The sequence below is a fragment of the Tasmannia lanceolata genome, unplaced genomic scaffold, assembly GCF_043159265.1.
Source record: "Tasmannia lanceolata isolate RefF3 unplaced genomic scaffold, GAP_Taslan_0.1 ptg000008l, whole genome shotgun sequence".
NCBI lineage: Eukaryota > Viridiplantae > Streptophyta > Magnoliopsida > Canellales > Winteraceae > Tasmannia > Tasmannia lanceolata.
The window spans coordinates 62490266-62505220 of NW_027518685.1; positions in this window are offsets into that span (position 1 = coordinate 62490266).

Consider the following 14955-nt stretch of genomic DNA (forward strand, 5'->3'; position numbering starts at 1 on the left):
AAAAAAATAATATTTTCATGATTGTTGAGCTGTTATGAATCTTTCAATTTGATTCATGTGCCTGTAAATAGCAATTGCAAGCCAATTTCAACCTATTTCGTTATGTTAGAGTGATTTTAAGCCCACATCACTTGGCAGATCTACGCATAATATTGATATATCAAAAAGAAAACATTGGGGCAAAAAGAAAAAAAACACTTTAGATTATTAGGATTTACTAGTTTGATGTTTTACTAGCTTATGGAGGGATGCTTTGTTGCTTTTACTTTGCTTATTGTACATAATTTTAATATTTGAATGGATCGCTAAATGGGTATTTTCATCATTTTATTCTTGATGTGGTTATGACTTATTTTTGGAATTTAAATGGTTTCATTAGTCAGTTTCATGGGCATTTAAAAAAAATATATATTTTCATGATTGTTGAGCTGTTATGAATCTTTCAGTTTGATTCATGTGCCTGTAAATAGCAATTGCAAGCCAATTTCAACTCCGAGGACGTTCTTCTTCGTTGCACACCGCCTTGAAGAAAGAAAACGCCTCTTTGCAAAACTCCAAATGTAAGGAAGAAAAGATGAAATACTCTCCAGCCTCTTTAAGACCAATACAACTCTCAAAGCTCACTTACTCTCCCAATGTTGAAACTAAATGCTTGGGGAGATCCTCTTGACAAATAATGAATGCACAAGTTAATGCTCAAGAGGTTGAAGAAGATTCCTTTTGATTTTCAAAGATGAGCTCTAAGGTTTAATGAAAAATCTCTCAAAAAGGTTAGAGTGAAGGTCTTTAATCAGGTATAAATATCCCTAGCACATTTATGACCGTTTGGGGGCAATATTGTAATTTCTCGGTCAAGAAAAGTAAAATGTGCAGAGCCCCAACGGCTAGTTTTCCAGACCGGGGCGGTCGACCGAGGTACAGCGGTCGCTCGCCTTTATCGGGCGCTTCTTTTTAATTTCAAATTTCAAACCGCCGCGGTCGACCGGGGCATCCGCGGTCACCCGCCGAGGGCAATCTGTTCGATAAAAAATTTGGCTAAAAAACTTAGCGCGGTCGCCCGGGTTACCCGTGGTCGCCTGCCAAGGGTAATCTGTTTGAAAAATAAATTCGCTCCAAAAACATCCCGTGGTCGACCGGGGGATTGCGGTCGCCCGTCAAGACCTTCCAGGATGGTTTCTTAACTTTTAGAAACTCCATCCGCGGTCGACCGGCCCGCCTAAGTTCGGTTGATCCGGGAATTCCAGGCATCATCCCGCGGTCACCCTGCCTAGCCCGGTCGACTGGCCCTGCTTTGAAAACTTGATTTCAAAGTTTAGGTTCAAGAGACTTTGGGCCATGGTCTTTGGGCTTTAGATATGTGTTTTCAAATACCTTTTATGAGTCGTAAAGATAAGTTTCAATGAGTTTTGAAAACACTAAATCATGCAAACACTAAATGCCAAGAGGACTCCAATGCATTCTAAAGTAAATAAACCTTGAGTCTTCTCTTGCTTCAATCTTTTTGATCTTGCATGATCCGTTCCTTGTCTTGAGATAGTCTTCAAACTTGTTCTTGCACTTGTGGTTTCCTTGATTTTTCGATAGACCATACGGCTTGAAGGATGACCACCAAGAGCTGACTTTCTCCAAGACTCGCCCTTGATCTTCTAGCTTCAAGTGTTGACATGAATGAAACCTGTCTAAATCACAACACTAGAGAAGCCATTAGCTAACCACCATCAATTTGGGTTTGTTGATCATCAAAACATGTGTGGGATGTACCCTTGGGCTTGCATTAGAGCATTACATCGAAGGAGATCTGGATAGTTGTATTGGAATCATTCCAACAGGTCCTAGGGCATCACACCAAGGGGGTTTCAATGCTTCACACCTTGAAAAAGTAGATTATGCTTGAATCACACTAGCAATCCTAAGGCATCGTACCGAGGGAGCCGTAGGCATCGCACCAAGGAGATGAAGGCGCCACACCTTGAAGAATAGACATCACATCTACTCAATCTTTATTCCATCATCTATTTATCCATAAAAGAAAAGTGCCTTGAATCTGTTCAAAAAAAAAAAGAAAGAAAAAGAAAAGAAAAGTGCCTTGAAGCTACATATATAAGAAACAAAATAGAACTAGAATGTTCTCAAAGCTTAAAACAAAAACCTAATACTTTTGAACCATAATATCCTCTAATAACGTAAAGACTTGCCCCCACTTAAAATTGTCATTATACATGTGTGAGGCCTATTTAAAACACCCTTAGACTTAAATAACTTGGGTGATTTGGGTGAAAAGGATCTTACTACCCCTTATGAGTTATGACTTAAAAGTGAATGGTTATGGAGTTAGATGGAATCACATTCGATTTAGTCCTTTAACTAAAAGAAAAACCCTAGAGAACTTCTAATGCAGCCTACATTAGATTTAGCCCTCCTTTGTATCTTCGTGAAGCATGGTCCCCATCAATTGTGCTAAAGAAAAAAAAATATTTGTGTAATTAACTTGATTATTGATGCAGGAACATCCCCTGGATTTACTACATCAGCCCATCTGTCCTCCCTAGCGTAGTTTGATTGTTTTTGTTCATTTGTGGTATTTTCTCATGTAGTGGGGTAGTTTAGTTATTAGAGTAGTTTGGTGAGTACTTTTTATGTCATTTTACTTCACTAGGGGTAGTTTGGTTATTTTGGCCATGTAGTCTTGTGTTTTTAGTCTTTTACCATGATTAGGGCTAGATAGGTCATTTACTTTGTAAAATTGGCTATAAATAGCCCATTTCCCCTCCATTTGTAAGTACTTTGATTTGAATTTGAATTTGAAAAGAGAGAATTTTCTCAAAATCTTGGATCGAGTGGGTTTTGAAGGTAAAACCTCTTGCAAAGATGATTTTCTTGTTGAATTTTCATCCGAGGGAGAAATTGAGCTTGGAAATCAAGATCCTCCATGGAATCACAATATCTTTTATCTTGAAATTCAAGGTTTCATCTATCTTTACTAAACATTCCGCACCCCCTTGCTGAATTTCAAGTTTTTCCATCAAGAATCCATCAAGAAGAGCTCACAAATTCGAAATTCTGCCCTATATTTCAAAGTTGTGGAAAATCCGAAGCTTCCGCGCGATTCTCCGGCATCAATTTGGTATCAGAGCTTAGGCGTGTGAAATTTCTCAATTTCACTGTCCTCGGAGAAAGAAAAAGCAGAGAATCGATTTGAATAATTCCTAGGAGTTCAAGATAGAATTTCTGTTCAGCGCCTTTATTCTGTAAGTGATCTATCCCAGAGCTAATCGAGTAACGATGTCAAATGAGCTTTTATGAAACCTGCTCAAAACTGTGTACAGATCTGAAGTTTTCTTCATCATTATGTCAGATCTGGAACTCTTTTGTCCTAATACAATAAAAATTCAAAAGAGTAGTTTGATTTGGCCCTATCCGGTCTCTTAGCATCTGAGCAATATTATGGTGCCTCAAACACAGCAGGATATTAATATACAAGATTAGAATGGTTAGAGATTGCTGGAGCTTCTTTTAAATTGGGCTTAATCTTGGTTTTGAACATTAGTAATTGGAATTTCAGTTTTAAGAAGCACCTAAAGCCTCTAATTCAAGAGGAGCTAGTGGAATGCCAAGTTAGGTTCTGCTTTGGAGAGTCCATCTTCAAATTTCCTATATTGAAATTCCATATAATACTGCATGTCTGGCAAACTGACCTTCACTCTCTGCCTCAAATTTGGTATACCATTCCAGAGAGCAATGGTGTAGATCTATCAGACCTATCGGTTATGTGTTGCACAATCTATCTGTTGATGAAACTTCTGCTACAACACTGGTGTGGAGATGTTTCCTGAATATACTTTGCAAAGGCAATCTGTGTGGAAATGGATCTTCGCGGTTCTTGGAGCTTGAAGTGAATAATTTCTGTCTGCCTAGGATTCTAGAGATCAGGCATGCATTTGAAGTGAGATATAAATGGTTTTAGACATGTCTGCAGAAAGGGGGATCCTATTGAACTCTCAGATTGCACGTTGCGGGTTACTCTTTGAAATGGAAATGAGCTTCTATAATTTCAACATTACAGAACCAACTCCACAGGAACTCTCATAAAAATTGCTTGAGTTTGAAGGAAGCCTGGACGTTTCACCTATTGGATTGATGTTGCATGTTTGCCTTGCTTCCATGTTTTGCACCTCGTGTCTGTTGATTGGTTCCAAAGAGTTTGGTATGTAGCATAATGGATCTCATCAATTGTAATTGGAATTGAATGTGTTGATATAGAATGCTTTAAGAGGGCACCCGAATTGTTAAGTATTACATGCAGAGCTACTTTACCTCATCATTTGAATTCGAAAAGAATTTTTTAATAGTATCCTGGACAAGTGGTTTTGCAGGGGTTGTTTGCTAGTGTGGATTATTTTGACTTGTGGATGCTTGTGTGACAATTTGTGCTCTTGACACATCCGGATCAGATTCCTCATTACTTTGTAATTTGTGGCTGCTTTAGTTTGATTTGAGAGAGCTCTTGCTTTTGGTTGGGCTACTTATCGCTCCCTTGCATGTCCGCTCCTTGTATTGTTCATTGGCTGTATTGTTGGCATTTCTTTGAGATGGATCATCCTTCATCTCCAGATATATATTTTTGGCTTAAGGAACGTCAGTGGAGGCACGATGAGTTGATGTTTGCGATCCGAGGCCTCGACGGAGCATGGGATCTAGTAGTTTCTTCGTGCGACCAGTCCTCTTCCAAGAAACACACTTTTCAAGAAGGGGAGCTGGTTGGATTTGAGAGTAGAGTGCCGAGGAGATCCGCTCCAAGGCCAAATTTTCATGACTCTTTTGACCGACTGAGGGATTCACATGTTATGACCGGCATTCCCGCGCTGTCTTGGCCTATGGAGTTTATGGAGATAGTCGTGTGGGCACACTTGGCAGACAATGTGATTGGGTCCAGGAAGATTCCAGGGGAGAGACATGTGCCGTTAGTGGTTCCAAATTCAGAGACCTGGTCGCGGATTGGTGGCAATCCAGAGAGTATCGATGACTTGAGCTTGATGGGTTACCAATTCAGTCATAGGCTGAATTGAAGAAGGTGATGGGGACAGAGTTGTTACCTTTTGAGTATCACCTCTACATCACTGGCCACACTGAGTTCGGATTGCATCTCGACCGCCATTGCAGCCACTTAGTGTGATTCCTCATTTGTTTTTGGTTGGTTCTGTTATTTCATACCATGCACACATTATGCACATCCAGGACAGCCAGTATTACCCAGAGTCATCCGATTCCAGTGTCAGTCTATCATGATGGTGATGCTAGTGACATGGGGGAGGAGATTGACTCTCCTACTGCCGAGGTAGAGACTGATATTTCCCCATCCGAGGCCGATACAGTAGTAGAGCTACGTGGAAAGATAGTTATTCTTGAGCTAAACACAGACAGAGACGAGCATGACGCCAGCGGTACTGATGATGCTGCTGGAGGTCGAATGTTCTTATTGAGGCCGACGGTGATGATGATCCCATTGCCGACTCTGAGGTTATTTTAAGCCAGAGACCATATTGATCACGGGTGCAGATGAGATACGTACATACACGTATGTTACAGATGGACCTATAGTCGCAGATATGGTATTGGCAGATGTCGATCATGATGAGATGGTACTGCCTATAATATTTATAGTGAGCTGGCATGGCGGCCCACTACTCTGTCGTTTTCAGTCGATCGTTGGATTGAGTCATATTGGCACCTCTCCAGTCTGCCGTACTTACCGGGATGGGTTGTTTCGGATGATTTTTATCATTGGTGACTTTGACGGCCTTCTACTTCTACTGAGGGAGTGGGTCATTTGCATATTGGACCCAGGCGGACTACTGTATTAGTGAGGCTGATGGCGAACTCGAGGACGAGTTCTTTGAAGAAGGGGAGTTTGATGCGGGAACATCCCCTGCTTTACTACATCAGCCCATATTTCCTCCTTACTGTAGTTTGATTGTTTTTGTTCATTTGTGGTACTTTCTCATGTAGTAGGGTAGTTGAGTCATTAGAGTTGTTTGGTGAGTACTTTTATGACATTTTACTTTACTAGGGGTAGTTTGGTTGTTTTGGCCATGTAGTCTTGTGTTTTTAGTCTTTTACCGTGAGTCGGGGTAGATAGGTCATTTAATTTGTAAAATTGGCTATAAGTAGCCCATTTCCCCTCCATTTGTAAGAATTTTGATTTGAATTTGAATTTGAATTTGAAAAGAGAGAATTTTCTCTAGATCTTGGATCTACTGGGTTTTGGAGGGAAGGTAAAACCTCTTGCAAAGAGGATTTTCTTGTTTAATTTTCATCCAAGGGAGAAATTGAGCTTGGAAATCAAGCTCCCCCATGGAATCTCAATATCTTTTGCCTTGAAATTTAAGGTTTCATCTATCTTTACTAAAAATTCAGCATCCCCTTGCTGAATTTCAAGTTTTTTCCATCAAGAATCCATTAAAAAGAGCTCACAAATTCGAAATTCTGCCCTATATTTCAAAGTTGTGGAAAATTCGAAGCTTATGCAGTTATGCCCATTTCTCCGGCATCAATTATCCATTAGAAAATTCTCTATGGAGGACTTTACTTGCTTTGGCAACATCAAAATTGGAAGGAAGAAGAGAATGATTACAGGTTATATGGAATAGCTATCGATTAGAGTGTTCAAGCTCAAGTTTGACGGTATCTCATTGGGTAAATGAGCCTCCATATTAAGTGGAGCAGGAACCATTTGATTTGCACATTTTGAGATTCTAGATGGTTTTTATTAGAGCATTTTTAGATTCTTTTGTAAATGTTGAATTAGCAGAAAATATAAACTATGAGAAAGAGAGAAGAGTTGTGATGTCTGTCCCTAAAAGCTCCATTGTTTTACGATCGAGGTTTTAAATTTCGGCTTCAGTTTCAGTTTCGGTTTCGGTAGCTAAGGAGGCAGAAATGTTTCGGTTTTATTGGAAATCTGGGTGAAAACCCTATAAAATCAGGAAAACGTATGGAAACGTAAAGATGAAACTTCAGGTAATGCTAGAATTAGCGCAAATGCACACTTAGAAAACAACACATAAGCAAGGCAATCATCTATAATGGTTTAACATCAAACACATTGTGACATGCCCTATCTCACATTTCTGATAATTCAGTACATACCATATTTGACATGTAATTCATATAAATAGTTATACATTATACATGCACCACATTTCACATGCATGTCATATAGATATAATTATGGAACACATGCTAATCTAGTATTTGACTAGTATGATGGTTTCTAAGTATATTGCCCTTATTTTACATGATTTCCACTAAAATTTCCAACCAAAACTGAAACGTTTGCATTTCAGTGATGACCAAAATTTAAAACCTTGATATTTAGTTGTTTTTACAGTAGTGCCCTTGATAAGCTGACACATGATATACAGGGTAAAGGAGGGAAGGGAACACAGAAAAACACAATGACCAAAAATGTTCTTAAATCTTCACAACTATTGTCTCCACTTTCCCACAAGCGAGAGTGTAGCCTAGCTTGATAACAAATAACATCATTCTTTTATGTTTGATTCCTGGGTGAGCATATTAGCTTACTGGAATTCTGACTTGACATGATTAGAGATTTATCCAATTGTCACTTTCTCTTGTACAGTGACCATCGAATTCTGTGTCTGGTTATTTCATGAAATATTGGAATGGTGGAAATGTGAATTGCTGCTTTTATGGCAGAACATTCTCATTGATTCGGGCAAAAAGATACCCCAATGCCGAACATACATTTCTCAAGCCACATTGTCTCTCCATCTGTGTGCGTTGTTCCTCTGGTCTCCTTCAACACTTAACCAAGCCACAATACTTTGTTTTTTACTCTTCCAGGTCACAAGATTTCTTCAAGAGATTTCCAAAAAAAAAAAAAAAATGATATTTCTGCCCGAGATTGTGAAGTCCCCTGTGGTCGAGTGTCTGTCTGATAGTGATCCAATCCGATCGGCATCAGGAAGCTGATGTATCAAGGTGTGTGTGACTTAGTTGTAGCTTTATGTACTTCCGTGTCCCTTTTCTAGTTTTTGTTTTCTTCCCACTTCTTGATGTTCGTATATATTTGCGCATTTTCTCGTATTAATGCAGCTGTTCATATATTAAGCGGGAGCTGCGAAATTCTGGTTCAATTTTTTTTTTCGTGTGTGTGTGTGTTTCTCTTGCTAAAGACACTTGGAGTTGTTGTTCTTTTGCACTGTGGCATGAAAATTTGGATTTTGGCAGTACTAACTCCCTATTGATGGAGAACAGGCTCTCTCATTTTGTCGCCTTTTTGTTTTTGTTTTGGAATTCTATGGGTTGTAATTCTGACATTACTACACTGATTTTTCTTTCTTTATGGCTTGTGGAATCTTTATGCGCCAGTTGGTTGAAAAGATGGTTTATTTATTCTTTTTTGTTCTTGATGGATGTCACGAATCTATAATAGATTTTGTCAACCAATCGTTATGAGGTTTTCTACCAAAACAGAAGTGGAAAAGGGGGATTGGTATTGTAACTAGTGCTCTTATCGGAATTTTCAATGGAGGCGTTGTTGCCGCTGGGAAAAACAACATAGATGGAAATATGTAGGAAAAGGTTTCCCCACAGGCGCTTGGCAGTGGAAGGAAAAAAGAAAAAGGAGCGAGTCGAAGAGGGTTTTTGATGATTGGTGGTGCCCCTCTTGTAAATATTCAAACTTCAGTTGGAGAACCAGGAGTCGGAGCTGTTTTTTGGATCCAAAGGATGGGCCTTTTGGAAAAAGTGGCCATGATTTGAACTCTGAACCGGGCCTTGCTAGAGATGATCTCTGGCCTGACTCAGGGACAATCTCTACTATCTCTAAGGCTAGCTCTTCGATCCTCTCCATTTCTGGAAAAGAGGTGGAATCAAGACTATCGTCCCTTAGATGCTGTCTGGTCGAAAAGTTAAAGAGTGGGTGGGGATGCTTAGCCACTTCGGCTATTGATAATCTTTATGATCTTTGGCGATAGGCAAAAGAAGTCTGGAACCTCCCCTCCCTTTCATGCCCATGCCTATTATCAATGGATGAAGTTTTATTTACTTTTGAGTCGGAACAAGAAGCGATAGCGATCATGGACAAAGGCAATGAATTGTGGGTAGACAAATTTCATTCCCTTCTCTCTTGGACTACAGATTTCTCCCCAGGATTGGAGGAAATCTGGGTTAGATTTTATGGTATCCCCCTTCATGTATGGGCCGTCTCAACTGCTCAAGCCTTAGGTAATCTTTTTGGTCAGATCTTAGAAATTAAAATTGAAGGGAGTCATAACCAGTGTATGACATTTGTTTCTACCAAGATCCTGGCTCCGTGGTGGAATTTTTTACCACCCTCCATTCAAATTCAAGTTTCTGGACCAATCTATATGATTGGGGTTGAATCCTTGAGCAGTAGGGGCTCATTATCACCGTCTTTGAATTCAGAACCTGGAAAATATGTGTCGGCTACGGAACGTCCATCGACTCTACCACCGCAAAATACTGGCCGGGAAACTTCTGGACCACTGGATTCCCACCTCTTGAATTTGAATTTCAAATCCTCTGCTACGTCAGCATGAATTCCTTCCAATGGTACACATTATCGACCCAGTGTGGGAAATGGGTTAAAACTTGTGAAACCTCTGGTTAAGAACCATTCCAGGAATGCAAGCCCCTTTCGTAATTGGTCAAAGAAAGGGCGTTTTGCAGGTTTCAGGAAATATTTAGGATTTGACAGACAATGCGTGAAGATCTCCCAGATAAATCGGCCTGGTGCAGTCTGTGGGGGAAAGTTGCCCAAGACAAAAGAAAAAGTTGGTGGGGCCCCCATGGATTCTATTGGGAAAGCCAGCTGTACTTCGACGTGCCCTTGTCTCTTGTGGATGAGGATCCCTTCCTTGGTAGACAGGTCTGATAATTGATAGAAAGGGTTTTTTAGTCATAATTTTTACCTTTTAGGCTTGCGGCTTTATACTGACAAATGGAAAGGTCTGGGTCCTGTGGTTTTTGGTTTAAATGGTAAGGGTTTTTTGGCGGTGGCAGCTTTTTGATATTGAAAGGATTTGCCTTGCTCGGGAAGGAACATAACTTATAATATCTAATCCTATCGAGGGGAAGACGTGGGCCCTTGGATGCGCAGATACGGGGTTTAGTATAGTTAGAGTGGAAGAATAGGTCACTTTCTGTTTGTTCTTCCGCAAGAGTAAGGTCTTCCCAACGTGCATGGCTGACCCCTCCTCTTCTTCCTCTGGGCCTCGTACCTATAAGAGAATTCGGAGGGAGTCTTCAGGGTATACAGAATGGTTCCAACATCGCCATTGGGTTCGTAGCCTGCGATATAACTCCGCAATAGCTTCGGAGAAAGCTCTGACTATCCCGGAGCAAGTCAAAGGGATTATTAAGCGTCAGTGGAAGAACTTTCAGGAGCATTTTAAGCTGGTTGCGGAAGAATTCTTTCCCCTAACAGGTACTCTCAATATCAAGGAGATTTGTACACTGTTGTACAAACTTTCCTTTTTTCGCCAATGGTTGGAGTATACTGATAACCTGAGGAGGATTGAATGGGAGGCAAAACGAACCCTTTGTATTCAGAAGATAGCAGAACTTATAGCTATCAGGAAGAACCCGGTGCAAGAGGTTCCTTCTCCGCAGTTTGCCTTGGAGTTCTGGCTAGAAGACATGGAATTGGATATTGGGATTTTAATGGTGGACCTAACTGACTGCGCACAACAACCTTGAGTTAAGGACCAGTTGGCCAATTTTGGTATCTTGATAGAGGTTCTTTGTGTTTCGGAACCGAATATAAGAATGGAGGAGGAAAAAGTAGTAGGTAAAAAATATAATTTTCTTAAGTAACCTTCTGAATGAGACATTTTAGGGCGAAAGGTAGGCAGGCTGTGATGCTTTGGAGGATGCTCAAGGAGTAGAGGAGATACATGATTGTTTTTTGGGTTGTCTCGAATGTGTTGTATCGCTGGCCCCTATGTTTCTTTGTAATTCAGGGTCTGTCCTGAATTACCTATACAGATACTATGTAATGTCTCTAGGGACTTCTTGTCCCCACTGTATTCTTCATAGTATGAATATATATGTCGCTTTTCAAAAAAATAATAATAATAGATTTTGTCAGCAAACTAAGTTATCTTTTCTATGTTTGCATGTTAGTTTTTGTTAGGTCATTCTTAGTGTATTATGGTATTGAGGATATTTCTCTAAAGTCTACAAGTCTTTAAGCATTAAAATGTTTAAGATACCGCCATAGGTTTTTTGGCTGTGATTTATATCCTGTCTGTCGTGTCTTATCTACATGTATACATTTGCAGATATCATATCTTATTGCCATTCAAAGAAAAAAAAAATATCATAGTTTATTATTCTTTGTTGAAAGGTTGCAAAATAATTTCAGAACACAATGACAGTGCTTATTCCATGCCTGTGTTGAATCCAGATGGATAAATTTGCAGATGTTACAGCTTTTTCAGTTTTTGTTGAATGGCCACAAAATAATTTCAAAACATGTTGACTCTCTTTGGGCATGTCTGTTTTGATTTGGTCCATGGTTCTGTGAGCAGAGTCCCTCATTAGAACTTTAGGAGTTGCGAGTTGAACCATTATCCAACTTGCATTAATTTTCATTTAACAGATTGAGTGAAACAATCTGTAGAGAATCTTTTTTTTTGTTGGGTTCTGTAGAGAATCTTGTGTTCTCAATTGGGATTCTAGCACAAGACAGTAGAACACATGCAGGTGGAGCACATTCTGGATCAGATAGAGAACATGATATTCTATTATTACAAACACTAATTGGATGTATAAGAGGGTTGGGAGAAACTTCTTTTGTGACCAATCTAAATGTTGTTAATGGTAAGGTCAATGGCTTTTATTCTCGTTTTTGAAATCAGTTTTATGTGAAGGTCAATGATTTTTTATTTTGGAAAAATTCATGCTGCAGACTTAAAAATTTTTTCTGGAGCTGTTTCAGTTTCATTTGTTTGGAAATTAATTATACATGGAATTGAGCACATCTGGTGTTTTGGGACTGTGTTCATCTTTTTCTTTGTCCTTGATCATAATTTTGCACTTCTTCGAATTCTTTTTTGAATGCTTTTTAAGGCTGTTTTGTGGTCAGTTTCAACATTGTCTAAGATTTTTCTTTGTTTCTCAAAGATTTTCTAGTCCCTTTTGTGTTGGTAAAGCGTATTTGTCTCAAACTGGATGCCTAAAAATGCATCCTCATCAACATTTTAGAGTAGAACACTAGGGATTTTGCAAGGATCAATGATCTGATAAAGAAGTCCTGCTTAAATCAACATGCCTGCAGTTTGCTTTATCATTGCCAAAAAAGAAAAAAAAAACCCAGTAAGCCAAGGAGCCTGTCTCATTCAAACATATGTTGGTGATTTTCCAACCTTCAAATTAACCAGTCATTGCCATTTACCTTGTCCTGGAGAGCTAGAGAGTCTGATGTTGGTAATAAAATTTGAGAATCATTTGGAAATTTTGTCTTGTGTTGTCACTATTTCATCCGTACCTCCACTCTCAAACTAGTTTTGAACAAATGGGGGCTCATTGAACAAGATATCAGCAATTGTGTAATATATGGTTGATGCCTAAAGTCGTTTGGAACTTCATTGCTGATAATCTATGTGCTTGACCCAACCCAATGTCTCTTTTCTTCTTGTCATAACTAAAACCCTTTATATTCTTTCAAACTTCACTCCCTCTTCCCTCATTGATTACATGTCTGTAACCTGGAAGTCTTCATATTAGATGGGGCTGATTTTTTGTTTTCTTCTTTTGTCTTAAGCTTGCCCTTTTGGGGGTTTGTCGTTAGTTCGGTAGTTCTCTTGGTTCAGGTCCCATTTTTGTATCTTTGGTTTACTGGGTGTTATATATGAGAGCCTATTCCCACAATGAATACCCTAATAGGTACTTAATTTTTCATGCAAGTTCCTTAATGTCCAAGTTCTTTATATGTTTTAGGCCCAAGTGTTTGTGCTAGGATCATAAACAGCTTTGGAGAGGGTTAACCCTTTTGATTTTTGAAGAAGTACTAATTAGCGAGTAGTTGTGAGTTATGTAAGGAAGCTAAGGAATGGAGATTGATATCTTTATCCATTTCAAGTTTATGAGAGATCTGAGATTCAGGTTCTCTTCTAAAGTGGCATGGGGTGCCTTGGATTTTTCTAGAATTGTTTCTTTATCTTGTGGAAGAATGGAATTGCTGTCATTTTAGTTTGAGGGCCAACTTCGGAATTGATTTCATTTAAGTTTGATGTCTAAGGCACAGCTTTGGAGAGGAGTAACAATTTTGATTATTTGAGGAAATTATGTATGGCAAGTAGATATGAGTTGTATAAAGAAATGAGGGCCCGTTTGGATACCTCAAATTTTTTATTTGGATTTGGAATGGAGTTTTGAGTACAAAATGAATAGATCTGCAAGCTCATGTTGAGGGAGACAGAGAAGGAAGGGGGTAATCCCTGCTGCAGGGGAGAGGTTGAGGAGCCAAGAGGGTGAAGGAAACTGTTAGATCTGTGGATTTCCAATTTCTTATTTCCGTAGCTTATTTGGAAATTTGATTGTTTTTCATTTAGTCGCTAATTTTGAAATTGAACGATTTGATCCGGATCCAAATCGCAGTGCAAAAAGGGCTGCAAATGTGAGAAATCCAAATCAAATTCTTCTGGGCTTCCAAACGGGCCCTGAAGGAATTGTTGAATCATATATGTATTCGTTGCATGATTTACATGAAAGGAGTTCTTCAGTTGGAAGGTTTATTATCTATGTTGAATCTCCTCTTCTTCCCATCTCTCAAGTCTTCACGCATGTGAAGCACCCCTTGGCTAGGCCATTAAGGCTGCCCTAATGGAATAAAATATTAGGGAAAACTGTTTCTAAGCTCAAGCTCAGATAAGCTTATATGAGCTCGAGCTCCAAAACAGTGTTGGCCCACATTTTTATGGTGATCCAAAAAGCATTCATTTGAATGATCCTTACATAGAGAAGGTGTCCATAAAAAATCAGGTGGTTACGATCATCCTAACCCTTCTATCTGTGGAGGAAAAAATGGGCAGATTTGTGGAGAAACAGTATCCGTCCTTTTTGCTCTCCACTTTTGGATGGGTTAGGATGATCCTATGGACCTGATTTTTGGTACACACCCTATCTATGTTATGGCCTTTCAAATGAATGCTTTTGATCACCCAAAAAAAATATGAGCCCACATGAGTTTTTGATGCCCGAGCTCAGATAAGCTATCTAAGTTCGAGCTCAGAAACAGTTTCCCAAAATAACACACACACATACACACACAACAAATAAATAAATCAATCAGTTGATATCGAAGTCATATCCCATATGCTGTAATTCAATATTATATTTTAATCGCAGTGTTAGTAATGGTTTTAACCTTTGAAACCCAACAGTTGCAATCCAAATTGAAACTTTTAATCGTGTTTAATCTTTAAACTCGTGAGTCTTAACGAACCTAACCAACCAACGGTCAGTGATGGGACATGAACCACATATTGAAGGAGCTTGTGCCATACGGGTTGCTATTGAACTTGGAGTGCAACCCTTGATCATAACATAAGCATTGTATAGTTGAGACTTATTTCCTTGTAGCCACCTGCATAAGTCATTTTTGGTGTAATAAATTAAAATCTTTACGAGAAAGCCTTAATTGGCTTGACTTGCCTAACTACTTTTACTTCATAAGTCTTTCCATGATAGTAATATCTCATCTTCCACCACACCCACAATTCTTTTTTTTATCACATCAAGAGTTTCTTACATTGGCTTTTGGTCATCATGTACCAAGAGAAGCTAATAATACAATGCATTTCTCAGCAAAGGAGGTTTAATAGAAGTGATCTTGGCCCTGTATGGATTAGAGGAATTCTTTGGAAAAGGTTGGAAAGGAAAAAATATTTCTAGTTCCTACTT